Raw genomic sequence first — 16,292 nt, 5'->3', positions numbered from 1 at the left:
CTACATTGCATGATGTATCTTGTGGTGCACCTTATCTCCCCTTTGCTCCAGCTGCCTATAGTTGACATGGAAGGTGCACTGTGCATGCAAGGCCATTTTCTTGCTTTCTAGCAGCTGGGGGTGGGTTGATGCACATGCTTGGTGTGTTTATTTGTCAGCTGTGGCTGTGTGGGGGTGTGAAAGCAATAGACAGAGCATGCGTTGGCCCATAGCAGGCAGGCCTCGTTGCTCTAGTTTGCCACTACTGATCTGGAGCATGCATACAGTACATTGTCCTTCCTGTCAACCCCTCCCTATTTTGGAAAGTTAGGGAATTACCCTATTAGACAGTTGTCACTGAAACAGGTGTCCACATTAGAGGATTACCCTCACCTCTTGTCATAGGCGTGCGCAGGGGGTGTGCCAGGTGTGCCTGGGCACACTCTAATCACTGCTTGAGGTGCAGATTCCCCCTGCTGATATTGCACCAATGCCCCCGAACGGGGCTCCTAAAAAATGTTTAAAACAATAAAAAGATTAAAATAATAAAAATAAAAAGCTAAAGAAACTGTCCATGGCCCTACTGACACCAACCTCTCCTCTACTGACAAGTGCACTGCTCTACTGACATGTCCATATTTTAATACATTTGGGGTGCACGCCCTAATGCAATATGCTGCGCACACCTATGCCTCTTGTTCTGGTTACATAATAGGTCAGTGAGCTCAAGCTCATCCTTAGTGGTGACCACTACAGTAATAGCTAAATCATAACTCCCAAATGTGTTAGATGACAAAGAGGGACAAATTTAATCACAAAGTAAGTAGGCAAAATATACCTTTCGACTCCAGTTATTTGGACCAAAATAAATTAAAATGCATTTCATAACTGCAAATGCTTTTTTAACAGTACTCTTCCTTTATACTGGATTCCAAAATAGCAAATGCAATCATTTAGAGGTTGGATGCAAGGTTTCATTTATTATGGCAACTTTGATGGTTAAATTGTACTTTTTTTATAGAGATCTATGTATCAGACAGAAAAGAGGACACCAAAACAGCAAAGGGACAGAGAGTTTTTTTTTTTCCTAAAAAGGGGCAATCCTTCTAGATGAGGGACAGGTGGGAGCTAAGACACATTTTTTAATTAGTTAGCAGTTACAGGTTCTTTAATAAAAACTATTTATATATTTAAGATTAGGGCTTCAATATAAAAATACATATTTAAAAAGTGGGATTCAAGTAGTAAATATAATATTTATTTTACATTAAAATGTTTACTGGTAGACTTTTATCTCCAGATAACAAAAATGAATTGTAACACAAGACTGAAACCTATCCTTCTTTTTTTCATGGGCATCAGATAGAAAATATGGTAATTCCTAGCTGTCTACATGTCTCTATGTTTTTGGGATTTTTTTTCAAAAAAGGTCCAATTGAGGGACAGGTGGAAACTTAATAATTAGTTAGGAATTGCAGGTTAATAATTAAAAACAATTTATTCATATAAGATTTTTGCTTCAATCTAAAAATACATATTTAAAAAGTGAAATTCAAGTGGTTAAATGTTAATAATATTGTTTAATTTGTCTTAATAATACTGAAATCTATCCTATCTTTTGTACGGGCAGTACATAAAAATATGGTCATTTATATCTGTCTACAAGTCTATGCAATTAGGATTTTTTTTAAAAGGTACAATCATTCCAAATGAGGGACAGGCAGTAACTATAGTTAAATTATTAATTAGTTAGAAATTGCAGATTATTAAACAAAAACAGGTTATTCATATAAGATTTTTGCTTCAATCTAAAACAACATATATAAAGAGTGAGGCCTCGTACACCTGACCGAGGAACTCGTCGTAAATGAAACATTGTTTTCCTCGACGAGTTCCTTGTTAGGCTTGTCGAGAATCTTGACAAGCTTTCTTTGCGTACACACTGTCAAGACCAAATCTCGTTGTTCTCAAACGCGGTGACGTACAACACGTATGACGACACTATAAAGGGGAAGTTTGATTCCACTGGCTCCACCCTTCTGAGCATGTGCGGGTTTCTAAGCATACACACGAACGTGTTTCTCTTCGAAAACCAGCCCGACGAGGAACACGACGAGGAATTTGAGACTCCCGACGGGGAAAAAGAGAACTTGTTCTCTTTTTTTCTCATCGAGTTCCACGACAGTTTTCTCGATGAAAAACATACACATGACCGTTTTCCTCGGCAAAAAAGCTCTGCCACCAAGTTTCTTGATGGATTCTGTCGAGGAAAATCTGTCGTGTGTACGAGGCCTGAGTTTCAAGTCCAATATTTAATTTTTTTTATTTATTTTTTACTTTTTCTTATTATTACTGATATACCCTTATACCCAGATAACAAGAAACTATAACACTATAATAAGATATGTCCTCCCTATTGTATGGATGGAAGAAAGAAAATATGGTCATTCATACCTTTCTGCATGTCTCTATCAGAAAATAATCCCTTGTTTACTTTGGGCCCCGTGAAAAGTAATGTTTTGTCACCGGATTCCTGTAAAAGAAAGGAAAAAACATGGACACAAAAGACAACTCTCTGACACGCTTCACAGTGTTGCATAGGGTTAACTCATTCTCAGAGGTTATAACAAAAATACCTATTAGTGAAAAATAATACGATACATTCAACTTACCCAAGCAATGCTCTTTCTCCCTCTAATCTTTCAGCAGAACCCAGGGGAGGCTAAAGTTTAGATCAGTCTATTCTCCACAAGAACTTTGATTTGCTATTAAATTCCGCCTAATGAAGATGGCTTTGCCATCTCACGTTCATCAACAGGCTATTTGGGGAACAATACAGGACCTGCATTGCATAAAGGGACATTGTTTCTTTTCTTATTCGCAGGTACATCATTTGAGTCAACTCACATGCAAATTGAAAAGTTAGCAAGCCCTTGTCATATACTTGGTACCTGTAGAGCACAAATTATTACCCTCCAGGGTCTTCAGTATTCAAGGTAAAACCTGAAAGGTTAGATAGTGCCCTTCGTGTTTGAATTGTGTTACAATTCCTGTTAGTGTTGGCCATTAAGGCAAGAACAAACTGTCAAAGAGAGGAGAGCTATGTGACAATGTGATCTTTACTTGACTAAGATTTAAAATGTATGTTTTCGTATGGGCTTACTTTGTTGAATTTAAAGGAAACCAGTTATGAGGAATATATGGAGGCTACCATTGTTGACCTATTTGTGGAAACTCTAGTCAACTGGCAGTTAGGTTGACCCTCTGAATTACCTCCTGGGCTGAGTCACTGGCCTTAAACACGTATGCAGATTACATAAAAGTGTACTTGACAAGGTCAGTGACTCAAAGTATTGAAGCCATTGGATCAGCTTAACTGTTTAACTGCAACTGGCTTTGGAAGGAGATTTTAGCAATGGCAGTCATCATGATTGATTGGCGAATATTTTGTTTTCTAAATTTAGGTACTGGAAGTAGTACTCAGCTGTAACATTATATATGTATTGTAGCTGTCAGGGAAATTGTATGCACAAAGATGTGCACGAAGATGTGCATGAAAATGTGCACGTGCAAATAATAATTCTTGAGTGACAACCAGGCAGTCCATAACTAGCGCGCATGTGCAATATAATTCTTGAGTTGCAACTAGACATGCCTTAACTCGCCTGTGTGTTAGGGTGAGTGTGCCTGCATACTTTGTGCTCACTTGCCTATTTAAAAAGGATTGCTGGGTGTTCTTCCATTTGTGACCTGATCCTGTACTCCCCACCTTGTCTTAACCCTAATTGTTCCTGATACTCGGTTGCTGATTCTGGCTTGTGACCTGACCCTGCCTTCTGTCTGCTGTTTTAGTACCTTCTCTGCTCGCCCGATATTGACCCTGGCCTGGCCATGACTTTGCTTTGGTTCCTGTATCTGCACCTTTGCTGCCTGGCTGATACCTACTCTTGCTTGCCTGACCACTCAAGATCATTACTATGTATGTATTAAGACATCAGACGTAAAAAGCTATGCAAGCACAAAAATGCAGACTTCATTGTATATCTGGCCCCTGTGTATTACATTTTATAGGCTGATTGAGAGGACAGCTCAGGGAAGGCATTGGCAGTGAGCCCTGGTTCACATTGGTACGATTTGACATGCAATTTGACAAGTCAAATCGGCGGCATTTGCCAGCAATGGCACCGTTCTAAACGGTGCGAAGCCGCAGCAAAGTCGTTTCTGTACTTCTTTTTGCTATTTTGAGCTGCGATTTACATTGACAGGCACTGCACAGATGTCTCTGAAATCTGTGGCCAAAATCGGGACTGACAAGCAGAGTGAAATCATGCGAGTTCAGCTGAACTCACACGGCTTCATTCCCACAGCCCAGTGTGAACCTAGGCTAAATGTCAAAGTGGCAATACCTTTCTAGGCTCTGCAACTTTTTAAACATGCAAATAATTGATGCATACTAACAGCTTGTGTGTGGTGTGTTTAAAGTTTATGTAAAGACAGAACAAAAAATATTTAATACATATCTGCAATACGTGCAAATGCGTGCTCCAGACTTTCTTGGTCTGACAAATAGAGGCGGCTCTCTAATTAGGAAAAGAAGGCGGTCGCCTAAGACCTAATTTGCCTGATGTATGTGATAGAATGGGAGGGAATGTCCCTGGTCAGTGTCCCCAAGCTGGCAGTGTGACCGGGTCGGGCTGGTAAAGGATTACCGTCTTTCGTATAGAGCACTCCCTGCTGCAGACGAATTGTAGAGGTGAAAGTGGAATTGCCAGACGCTGCTGAACCCGCTAGGAGGTAGGGGCGGACTGGGCCCGGGGGGGGAAGGGAGGTCTCTGTAAAAATGGCGTTATTTTTCTTAGCGCTTGAATTATTTTTCCCATTATGGGTGTAATTGGGGTCTCATGTCTAAGTTTAGTCCTAAGGCCTCACAAAGCCTAGAGCCGCCTCTGCCTCTACTTTTTCTGTGTTAAATTCTCAACAAGCATTGTCAGCCTTGTTTTTTGGAATACAGAACATCACCAGTTCCAACCCCTCTTTATCCCACATATGTACATACATAGGGGTTGATTTACTAAAGGCAAATAGACTGTTTATGCAAGAAAAGTTGTACTTTGCAAAGGAATTAACCCCAGAACTTAGGGAATGCGGTTAAATGTGCAAGGAAAATAAAAAAAAAAAGGTTGATTTACTAAAGAGTAGAGAGTGCAAAAGATGGTGCAGCTGTGCATGATAGCCAATCAGCTTCTAACCTCAGCTTGTTTTATTAAGCTTTGACAGCAAAAACTCTAAGCTGATTGGTTTCTATGCAGAGCTGCACCAGATTGTACACTCTCCAGTTTAAGTAAATCAACCTCACAGGTATTTTTGATTTGCACAGGATTGGATTATAGAAGTCAGAAGGCATTCTCATAATTCACTAAGCTCTGGGGAAAATTAGGTTGCAAAGTGAGCAGCCTATTTGTATTCAGTAATTTAACCTGAATTTGTAAAGGCAAAGGGCTCTTGGGAGATATAGTTCTTGGACATGCCAACACCAATAGAAACTTGCGCTTGCAAAACATTTACCAGCCTAATGATGGGGTAGGAAATTTAATTAGATTGTAATAACCAGCGCTCAGGAAAAGACCCCAGTGTACCCTTAATAAAAATAACCCCCAGCAGCTGGAATAATCTTTTCCACCTGGACAAGTAAATGAATGTGTTAAGCAATATCAGTGCTCAATAAACCAAGCAGTGATAATATATGATAAAATAAAAATATATCTCAAAAAGCAAAAAATAAATAATTTTTTTTTTTTTTTTAGTCCTTGTGCCCACAATAAAGTGCATATAAGCTTTAAGGGCCAGATTCACGAATAATTGTGGCGGCGTAACGTATCGTAGATACGTTACACCGCCGCAAGTTTTCATCGCAAGTGCCTTATTCACCAAGCACTTGCGATGAAAACCTACGCCGGCGGCCTCCGGCATAAGGCGGGCCAATTTAAATGGGCGTGTGCCATTAAATTAGGCGCGCTCCCACGCCGGACCAACCGCGCATGCTCCGTTTCCGAACTCCCGCCGTGCTTTGCGCGCCGTGACGTCATTTTTTCGAACGGCGACGCGCGTAGCGTAATTCCGTATTCCCGGACGGCTTACGCAAACGACGTTGATTTTTAAATTTGGACGCGGGAACGACGGCCATACTTTAGACAGCAATACACTTGCTGACTAAAGTTAAGGCACCAAAAAAAAAGTGTAACTTTGCGACGGGAAACTAGACTAGCGGCGACGTAGCGAACGCGGAAAACCGTCGTGGATCGCCGTAACTCCTAATTTGCATACCCGACGCTGGTTTACGATGCGAACTCCCCCCAGCGGCGGCCGCGGTATTGCATCTTAAGATCCGACAGTGTAAAACAATTACACCTGTCGGATCTTATGGCTATCTATGCGTAACTGATTCTATGAATCAGTCGCATAGATAGAACAACAGATACGACGGTGTATCAGGAGATACGCCGTCGTATCTGCTTTGTGAATCTGGCCCTAAGTCTCTACAAAAAGTGTTCACAATTTGGTGCAAGAATTTCTTCCAACCACTAGGTTTTACCACCATGCAGTACACCACCTGTAGAATGGACTCTTACCAGATAATAAGGACCCTTAAACATCAATGGGTCAAATAAGGCACAATGCAAATTAAAGTACGGCTTCTCTTCTTTGTCTCTCTCCTTTTCTCAGGTCCTCTCTCTAGGCATTAATACATGTCCTGTATCAAGCCAAGTATTAAAGGAAAAACCAAAAGGCAATGCACCTAGTGTAGTAGGTTTTACCAAAAAAACTATTTATGATTACATAAATCTAAAATACACCAATCTTAACAACAAGTGGGATGAATGTAAGTATACATAAATCTTTAACCACTCTGATTCGCCACTCTGCAGCAACCCACATATAAAGTGAACTCTCCCCAAATAATGAGGCCCTTAAATATCAATGGGTCATATCAGGCATGATACAATAAAAACATGGCCACCAGGTGTCTCTGTCCTCCAATGTGGTCTGCTCTCTAAACCTCCATCAATTCCCAGAATCACTTCAAGAGATATTATAGGGAAAATCAGAATGCCAAGTCCATAGTTTAGAAGCCTTAAAAACTGTTTATTAACCACTTCAGCCCCGGACCATATTGCTGGTCAAAGACCAGGCCATTTTTTGCGATTCGGCACTGCGTCGCTTTAACTGACAATTGTGCGGTCGTGGCTCCCAAACAATTTTTTTTGCGCTATAAACAAAAATGGAGCGACAATTTTGAAAAAAATTAATATTTTTTACTTTTTGCTGTAATAAATATCCCCCAAAAATATCTAAAAAAACGATTTTTTTCCTCAGTTGAGGCCGATACGTATTCTTCTACATATTTTTCGTAAAAAAAATTGCAATAAGCGTTTATTGATTGGTTTGCGCAAAAGTTAAAGCGTTTACAAAATAGGGGATAGTTTTATGGCATTTTTAGTAATATTTTTTTTTACTAGTAATGGCGGCGATCAGCGATTTTTATCGGTACTGCGACATTATGGCGGACACTTCGGACACTTTTGACACATTTTTGGGACCATTGGCATTTTTATAACGATCAGTGCTATAAAAATGCATTGATTACTATAAAAATGCCACTGGCAGGGAAGGGGTTAACACTAGGGGGCAAGGAAGGGGTTAAGTATGTTCCCTGGGTGTGTTCTAACTGAAGGGGGGTGGACTGACTTGGGGAAATGACTGATCGCTGTTCATACATTGTATGAACAGAGGGTCAGGCATTTCTCCCCCTGACAGGACCGGGAGCTGTGTGTTTACACACACAGCTCCCGGTTCTCGCTCTGTAACGAGCGATTGCGGGTACCCGGTGGTGATCGCGCCTGCCGGGCACGCGCGTCGGAGTCAGGGACGAGCGGGGGGGTGCATGCGCATAGATCTACGTGATCTTGCCCAGCAGAGCCGACCTGCCACCGTAAAACTGTGGCGGCTGGTCGGCAAGCGGTTAATATAAAATCTGCTCACATGGGTATACGGTGCAACAGTCTTAAAGGGGTTGTAAAGTTTTTTTGTTTTTTTTTTCTAAATTCTAAAGTTCCTTTAAGTTAGTGCATTGTTGGTTAACTTACCCCCTCCCTTGGGACTACATCCCTGCGGGGAGACATTGTGAACACTGGGTCTCCCCGCAGGGATGTAGTTCCAAGGGAGGGGGCGAGCACGCTGGCTAACCCGCAGCCAGAACATCTCGGATGATGGGGGCAAGCTTACTGAGGAGGAACAGGAAGTGAGAAATTCAAACAAAGAAGAAAAACATTTAGAAGGGAAATCGAATGAAAAGGTAAGTGAACCAACAATGCACTAGCTTAAAGGAACCTATTTAGAAAATAAAAAATGAAACTTTACAATCCCTTTAACAGCACGTGAGATTGGTAACAACAAATATGGCGTTACCTCGCTTCTGATTCCGGTCCAGTGTTTGGCGTCAATTCCTCGATGCGTTTCATTAAAAGTTTCTACTTGCCTGACTTTGGCTAAGTTCAGTACCCCAGTCACAAAGCTGGAGCAACAAAATATTGTTGCCCTTACACCTGTAGTTAAATTATTGTTGTCTCTAAAATGCCCAAGTTCAGTTTTACAAATTTTTGACAACCATTTCAGAAAGTATAGAGTAAGGGCTGAAGGGACCCAAAAGGCCCAAAAGACCAAAGACAAGGGGGCAGGGGGACTTTATCGGTACTAGATAAGAAAAAAATAAAGTAGAGAGGTAGTAGAGATAAAAGATATATATCAGTTTATCGGATCCTGTGTTGTATGACCCCCTTCTTTTCACCGCCACCCTGGGCTCAGGGTTTATTCCATCTCGGTGACCTGTACGGTTGGTCGTACAATATGTCCATCGCTCAATATTGCTGTTTTTTTAATGTATTTTATGATTATGTGTGTCTCTTGTTTTTTGATACTATGTTAAATAAACTCATATATATCTTTTATCTCTACTACCTCTTTACTTTATTTTTTTCTTATCTAGTACCGATATAGTCCCCCTGCCCCCTTGTCTTTGGTCTTTTGGGCCTTTAGGGTCCCTTCAGCCCTTACTCTATACTAAATTGATCTCCAGGATGATGGTACTATAACTTTCTGTATTTACTATCTACATTAAGAGGCTTATATTTAAATCAACCATTTCAGAAAGCTGTTACTGCTTAGTAAATCTGGTCCCAGCACCTCCTACGAGGATAATGCACTTTCACGCATAAACAGAGGGTTATACCAGTGACATGTTGGTAATCATACTCATACTTTGCATATACCGTATGGTACAGGGTGTTTTTTAATCTCATGTACATTAACAATTTTGGGTCACTTTATATAATTTGCTCTTAGTCATTGATTTCCCCAGTGAGGAAAGGATAAAATTGTCAGCTCTAAACCTGCACCTTTAAAGTAAAGTCAAGATGTGCAGCTCCCATATTCTAAACCGGGTTGTTTTTTTTCTTAAATCCTAGACTCATTTTGTAAGAATTGAAATCATGTACAGTGCTCATTTTGTTCCAGGATCAATATTTGACTAACTGGAATGAAGCAAAGTTTTTTTTTTTTTAAATATGAACTGAAACTTTTTTTTAAATAATTAAACTATAATTTTGCAATTATCAATAAAAAAAACTAGCCAGTAAAAAGAACCAAACTATAATCTGTTTCCAAAATTGACATTTCATTTACAAAAACAGGAAATTGCTTGCATACATTGCAAAGATATTGTGATATTTGTGGGGTTTTACACAAGTGTAGTGTTTTCCAATGAGTTCATTCCAGCCAGGGATTACTGTTTTAGGGTTTGTTGGCCCACTTTTCATAAATAAATAAAAAAATAATAATTAAAGTTGGCTTACTGATATAAATAAAATACTTTTTTTTTTTTTGGCTGGCTGGTACTGCCCATATCTAATCTGCCACTGATCTTAGTCGTTTGGAGGTAAAGTTTTTCTTACCTTGTGGGTAGTTTACTTTTGTACTATCTCTTTGCTGTTTCAGGCTCTGCGTAGCCGACTTTACTCTTGTTTTAGATGGCAACTGTTTTGTACATTTAATGCACAAACTTAAATAAACGTATTATAAAAAAGGTCCAACAAAATGGTTGCTCTTACAAAGAAAAATGACATCAAGCCTCTTGGCTTCCTCTCACTATGCTGCTGCTCGGGCCTCAAGCTTAGTCTTTAGGTCTGGTCCCTCAGACTTTCTCTCAGCACCACTGTGCTCAAGTGCAGCTCTGCACCCTTTTCTCGGCTCTCTCATCTCTCTTTTGCAGCTCCCTCATGCTCTGCCCACACCTTGGCCTCTGGGCTGGTGAACTCCTTTATCCTGGGTGGAGCACTGAATCACTGCCTGACACTTGATTATAAGGTCTGTGCATACCTGCACACACAGCCTACTGGTCTCCTGTAAGTCCTGGATATAAGGTTAGAGGCTTTGGGGTTGATTTACTAAAGGCAAATAGACTGTGCACTTTTGAAAGTGCAGTTTCTCCAGAACTTAGTAAATGAGAGAGAGCTCTGCTGACTTCCATCATCTAATCACATGCTTTGATTGTTCTTTGTAAGGTGCAGCTTTACCTCATTTACTAAGCTCTGGGGCAACTCCACTTGCAGATTGCAATTGCACCTTCAAAAGTGCATAGTCTATTTGCCTTTAGTAAATCAACCCCTTTGTTTCCACCAAGACTTAGTAAGCCTCTGGCCTCCGGGATTCCAACCTGAATTACAATACCTAGAAAAAAAAAAGATTTCTCTGCTTATAATAGTGATTTTGGATTCCTTCAAACAGGATCCTTGAAAGCCCAGCCTGCCAGTTACCTCTTTTTACACCGTGCCAGTGCTGTACCAATATGTCAAGCCCAAGAGCAACATCAGGGTGCGTGGTATAGTTTGTCCCAACTGTCTTGGTCTGTCTACACATACCTTTCCATTGCTAGTTATATTTGTAAAGGCTGAGTTCACCTAAAAACATAATAAAAGCTCATACTTTTGCAGGTAAAAAAATTGCATTTATTATTACTTAACACAGGAGCCAGCAAAGTATTGCACTTGTGGGTGCAATGTCAGGCTCCTGTACACTCTCCAAAAGTCACAAACACAAAAAACTCCTACTCTTAGGAGTGGGTCCATACAATAATAAACAAATAAATAAACACAAAACCATAAATGAATAAATCAAAGAATGCACAAAAATAAGTTTAAGGGAGTCCCAACAGTGAACAATGTGATTTATGCAAAGTCCTCCAATGAGGATTTCTGATAATTCTTTCAAAGAAGGACAAATCAACCATAAAAATTTCAATGAAATTTCGTGACTTATTCTACTTAGATACAGTGAATCCACCACCATACAAAGTGCAAGCTTACCAGCTGCACAAGTTTGGACACTTGTGGCTCCTACCCAGCCAGGGCCTTTTCCTCCAAAGACTTCAGACTGGTCAGCAGGCACAATAAACCATCCAGTCCGGAATGTGGTAGATGGTACAACTTATAAGGAAAAAGTGTTACTGCGCTGATCTAGTAATCCAAAGAATTCAATCTCTGGAAATGTAAACTGTGAACTAATTTAGTGCACAAACAACCATATATAGCATATACAATATCAGGAACTACAACGTACCTAATATTCTATGTGAATAAACATCTGTGAATCAATCAATCTTAATATGAAAAATATATATAAAAAATATAAATATATATATGTGTTATACGACTATTGCGATAAACACAATACTTTAAATGTGACCCAAAATTTGTTTTCGGTATACACATCAATGCACCATAGTACTCCTGAAAAGGAAGAAATGGCCACTCATGCTGCTCTAAGCTGACCAATAGTGAAAACAAAACAAAACAAAACAATAAAACAAAAAATGTTGTAAAAATACAAATAAACAAACAAAACCAAAACAAAACCAATGACAAAGCAAAGAGTGCCAAATATAAAGTGCGCCAGCTGCACTGAAAAAAGTCCAACGATAGGCAATCTTGCTATTACACAATAGATTCCAGTGAAAAAGGGTTCAATGCTGGTAATGCTGTATATAAAAAGGTGCAACTGTCTCTTCCACCCGACAAAGATGTGCCACCATCACCAATGGTTAAACTCAACACTCACCAGACCCCGGATAATAAAAGGCCCCAAAGTGGTGTCTTTTCTTTGTCCGTCACTGGGTATTGCCTCCTTCTCCCTCTTACAAGATGTCCTTATTTCCTCAAAAACAAGGGGCTCATCATAGTGTAGTATGTAAAAACGTATTTATTAAAAAGATAAAAAGGATGCACTTACAAGAAAAAGTGCCTCTGACCGGCACTGAGTATCTCTGGCAGTGTCAAACGTTATAGCCCCTGACCAGCTTTTGTGTTGCATCTCGGAAGGTGTGCATACCCCGCTCCTGTCCTCATGTGTTGCTACAAGCGGTCCTGGCGTGCTGGTGTGCTTCCCCCTCCGTGTGGTGATGGTACAACTTATAGACATATACACGGTTCTACTGGTATTTGAGGCCATAGTAGCTTCTCCAACTTTGCCCCGCACACCTAGCAGGGTAAAGTGTGCGGGGTAAAGTTGGAGAAGCTATCATCGCCTCAAATACCAGTAGTGTTTCTCACGAATATTCGCATTTCGAATATTCGTTACGAATATGGCATATTCGAATATTCGCGAATAACTCGAATTTCGCGGCCAAAATTCGCTATTCCGAATATTCGTATTTTTTCAAATTTATTTTTAAAACAGATCACATCCTATCGACGTCTAAAAGCATTGCTGGTATGATTAGAGACCCTGGGCCGAGTAGCTAAGCTGAGGCGATCCTTTTATGTTGCCGAATATTCGATTTCCGAATATTCGCGAATACTTTCTCCGCCCTTCTTTTGCATCAAAACCAATCAGAGTTCTCCTACCACAGTTGTCAAAATCTCGCAATCAATTTCGCATTCGCATTAGCGAAATTTCGATAAAATATCACCAATATTCGATTTCCGAATATTCGCGAATACTTTCTCCGCCCTTCTTTTGCATCAGAGCCAATCAGAGTTCTCCTACCACAGTTGTCAAAATTTCGCAATCAATTTCGCATTCGCATTAGCGAAATTTCGCCAATTTTTTTTTTTTTATAAAATATCACGAATATTCGATTTTAGCGAATATTTCACGAATATTCGTCTATATATTCGTGATATATCGCGAAATCGAATATGGCGTATTCCGCTCAACACTGAATACCAGTTGAACTGTGCATGGGTCTATAAGTTGTGCTGACTGTAAGTTACATAATCTTTATATTGAGTTGAGGTTTCCCTCGGGTCTAATTAGTTGTGGTAATGAAATTACGAAGTGCTTAAGCTGAGAATACCTACATTCATTCATCTTTATAGATTCACTTTTTTGCATTATTTCCTGCATGGGTCTAATTTTCCCTTAATTCACTATATCTTTTAATTGTGAATTTCCTATCCAATTTCCATAAAGTGCCCCTTTACCCGGTAAAAATAAATTTGGCTCTGAAAGTTCAATTAATGGTGAGTTATATTCCCTATAAATTAAATTCCAAACTTTAAAACATATCAAATCGTGTGTATCTATATCTTTAGGTTTATATTTTGGTGGAATCCATATATTTTTACTTAAATGTGTTTTACTTTTTGTGTTCTCCATCTTAGCCCAACTTTTTTCACTTTTTGTGTTAGTCCATTCTATCATTCCTGCTATTATTACTGCGTTGTAAAATCTTTTTATATCAGGTGCTGCTTTAGTGAAAACTGTACTCTTGGCTTTTTGTCATGCCGTATGCATCTTAATATCATTGTCTTTAATGTCTGAAAGAATGTACGAGGAAGTGCTATTGGTATTGTCTGGAGTTTACACAATATTTTCAGGAATGGTTCTACCATTTTTACAATTTTACCATGTTTATGCTTACCATCCACGACAATGGGTGTGTTGCTATATTCCTAATCTCTACTTTAATCTCATTGAGTAGTGGAATAAAATTAGCTTGATACATTTTATTTCAAAGTATTTTAATTCATTTCACCCCAAGTGAATGGGAGTTCCCTCTGTAATGCTAATTCCTCCTTTTTGCTTACATCTATATATAATATGTATGATTTTTTTGGGTTGATTTTTAAGTTTGAGAGTCAACCCTATCTCTTCAGTTCTTTAATTAGGTTTGGGAGTGTTGTTCTAGGGTTGGAGATATAGAACAAAATATCGTCTGCGAATGCCGCAACCTTGTGTTCTTCTTCTCCCATCTTCACCCCTCCCATATTTGTGCTATTCCGTATAGTTTCCACTTGCCAAAAAGAGTTCTAGCAACAGTACATATAGGAGGGGTGACAGAGGGCATCCTTGTCTTGTTCCATTGAACATCTTAAAGGATGGCGACATACTTTCGTTGACCTTTACCGTTGTGGTGGGATGATTATATAGGTTTTTAAGCCATTTGGCCCTTTTGGGTCCTATTCCCAAGTTTTCTATTGTATCCATCATAAATCCCCAGTCCACCCTGTCAAATGCTTTTTCGGGGACTGGGGAGTAGAGTAGAGCTGGGGACTTTCCTCCTCTCTCTTTCTGAAACAAATGTTCTTATACAATTGTCTTTACCTTCTCTTCCTGGTATGAACCCTGTCTGATCTGTGTGGACCCACTTCTGCGTCAGTTTTTTTAGTCTTGTCTCTAAGATTTTTGCATGTAGTTTTGTATCAGCATTTAACAATGCTATTCATCTATAATTAGAGCATAATGTTGGATCTTGTAACAGGCGCTCTCCGCGCCGTCATAATGCGTTCCGGCGTGGAGTGCATACGAAGACCGCACGATGACATCATTGTGCGTCGCTGTGTGCGTTCCATCGTGGAATGCGGAAGTGCGACGCAACTTACGGCGGTTTCCTTTGAATCAGTGCTTATGCACTGCACCTGCCTCTATGTTATAAACAGAGCTGTGTGCTGACTGCACACCATTCTATTTTTGTCAGCCGTAGCTCGGCCACGCTACAACCATTGGTGCCATCGCTCCCCGTGCTGCATACTTCTTCAAGCTGCAACTCCACCATTATCTGCTGTACACTAACTGCATCAGACTGCCATTACTGGGGACATTGCTGATAACCTACACTACGGAATCCTTTGTTGCTTCACACAAGCCCTGCAAACGGAAAGTAGCAATTGTTTCACTTGTAGTATTATAGAAAGATCTGCTGCATATATTCCACTTAAAACAATTGCTGTTATTTATTATGGCCTGTAGCTATTAACACACTACTTGGGATAGACTGTGTGCCTATGACTGTTTGCTAAGGAACATCTTAAAGGGACATCTACTCTGAAATTACCTGAGCTATATTTGCTTCTCATATACAACTATTAGTTGTCTTTACAACTCCTATTTACTACGTGCTTGACATAAGTGTCATTTGTTTATGGGCCTTGCCCTAACTTGCTGAACGTGTTCGCTCTAACTTTTCTATGCTAAGGGTTGATGGTATTTTCATACCAACTCCCTTAGTGGCCTAATGCCTTTCTATATGTTTAAGTGGTATGATGTAGAGAACCCCCAAACTCCTGTTTGCGTGGAGTGATGCCTGGGGTCCCATACTGCTAACCACTTGCATATAGAAGTGCATTGGAATCTTCAAGTGTATGCTATAATTTTAATCGCTAAGCTCTCGTCGCATGTTGTAATGCGTCCAACCTTAGTAGCTCAACGCCTTTCTTTATGTGAGAGAGAGATGATGTAGAGAACCCCCAAACTCCTGTTTGTGTGGAGTGACGCCTGGGGTCCAATACTGAATTCTGACATAAAAAAGTGCATTGAAATCCTTGCTAGCTGCAGCTGTGGTTCACTCCGTTCACCAGAGCTGTTGCAGATCTTTTCCCTCCTTAGGTATAACTGTAATATATTCCAATAATGGCTCTCTCCTCATTTCCTCCCCCTCCCCTAATTTATTCCAGTATACACATATTTTTGGAATTAGTTGTTCTTTAAATGTTTTATAATAGCTAATTGTGAATCAGGCGGGTCCAGGGCTCTTTCTATTTATTGCTTTTCTGATCTCTTCTTTTGATATCGGATCTTCCAGTTTATCTACTGAGATTCTGGGCAATTTTGTTTCTCTTAAGTATTCCTGTATTTGTTGTTTCCTTTTTATCTCTGCTTCTCGTGCCTCTTTTTGCCTTACTGAATATAGGGTGCTATAGTAACTTTGGAAATCCTTTGCAATTTCTTATGTTTTATACACCATCTCTCTTGTTTTTCATCTT

Source organism: Rana temporaria, chromosome 1 (genome assembly GCF_905171775.1).
Source record: "Rana temporaria chromosome 1, aRanTem1.1, whole genome shotgun sequence".
Taxonomy (NCBI): domain Eukaryota; kingdom Metazoa; phylum Chordata; class Amphibia; order Anura; family Ranidae; genus Rana; species Rana temporaria.
The sequence above is the reverse complement of the archived record's forward strand: the minus strand, read 5'-3'. Positions refer to the sequence as shown.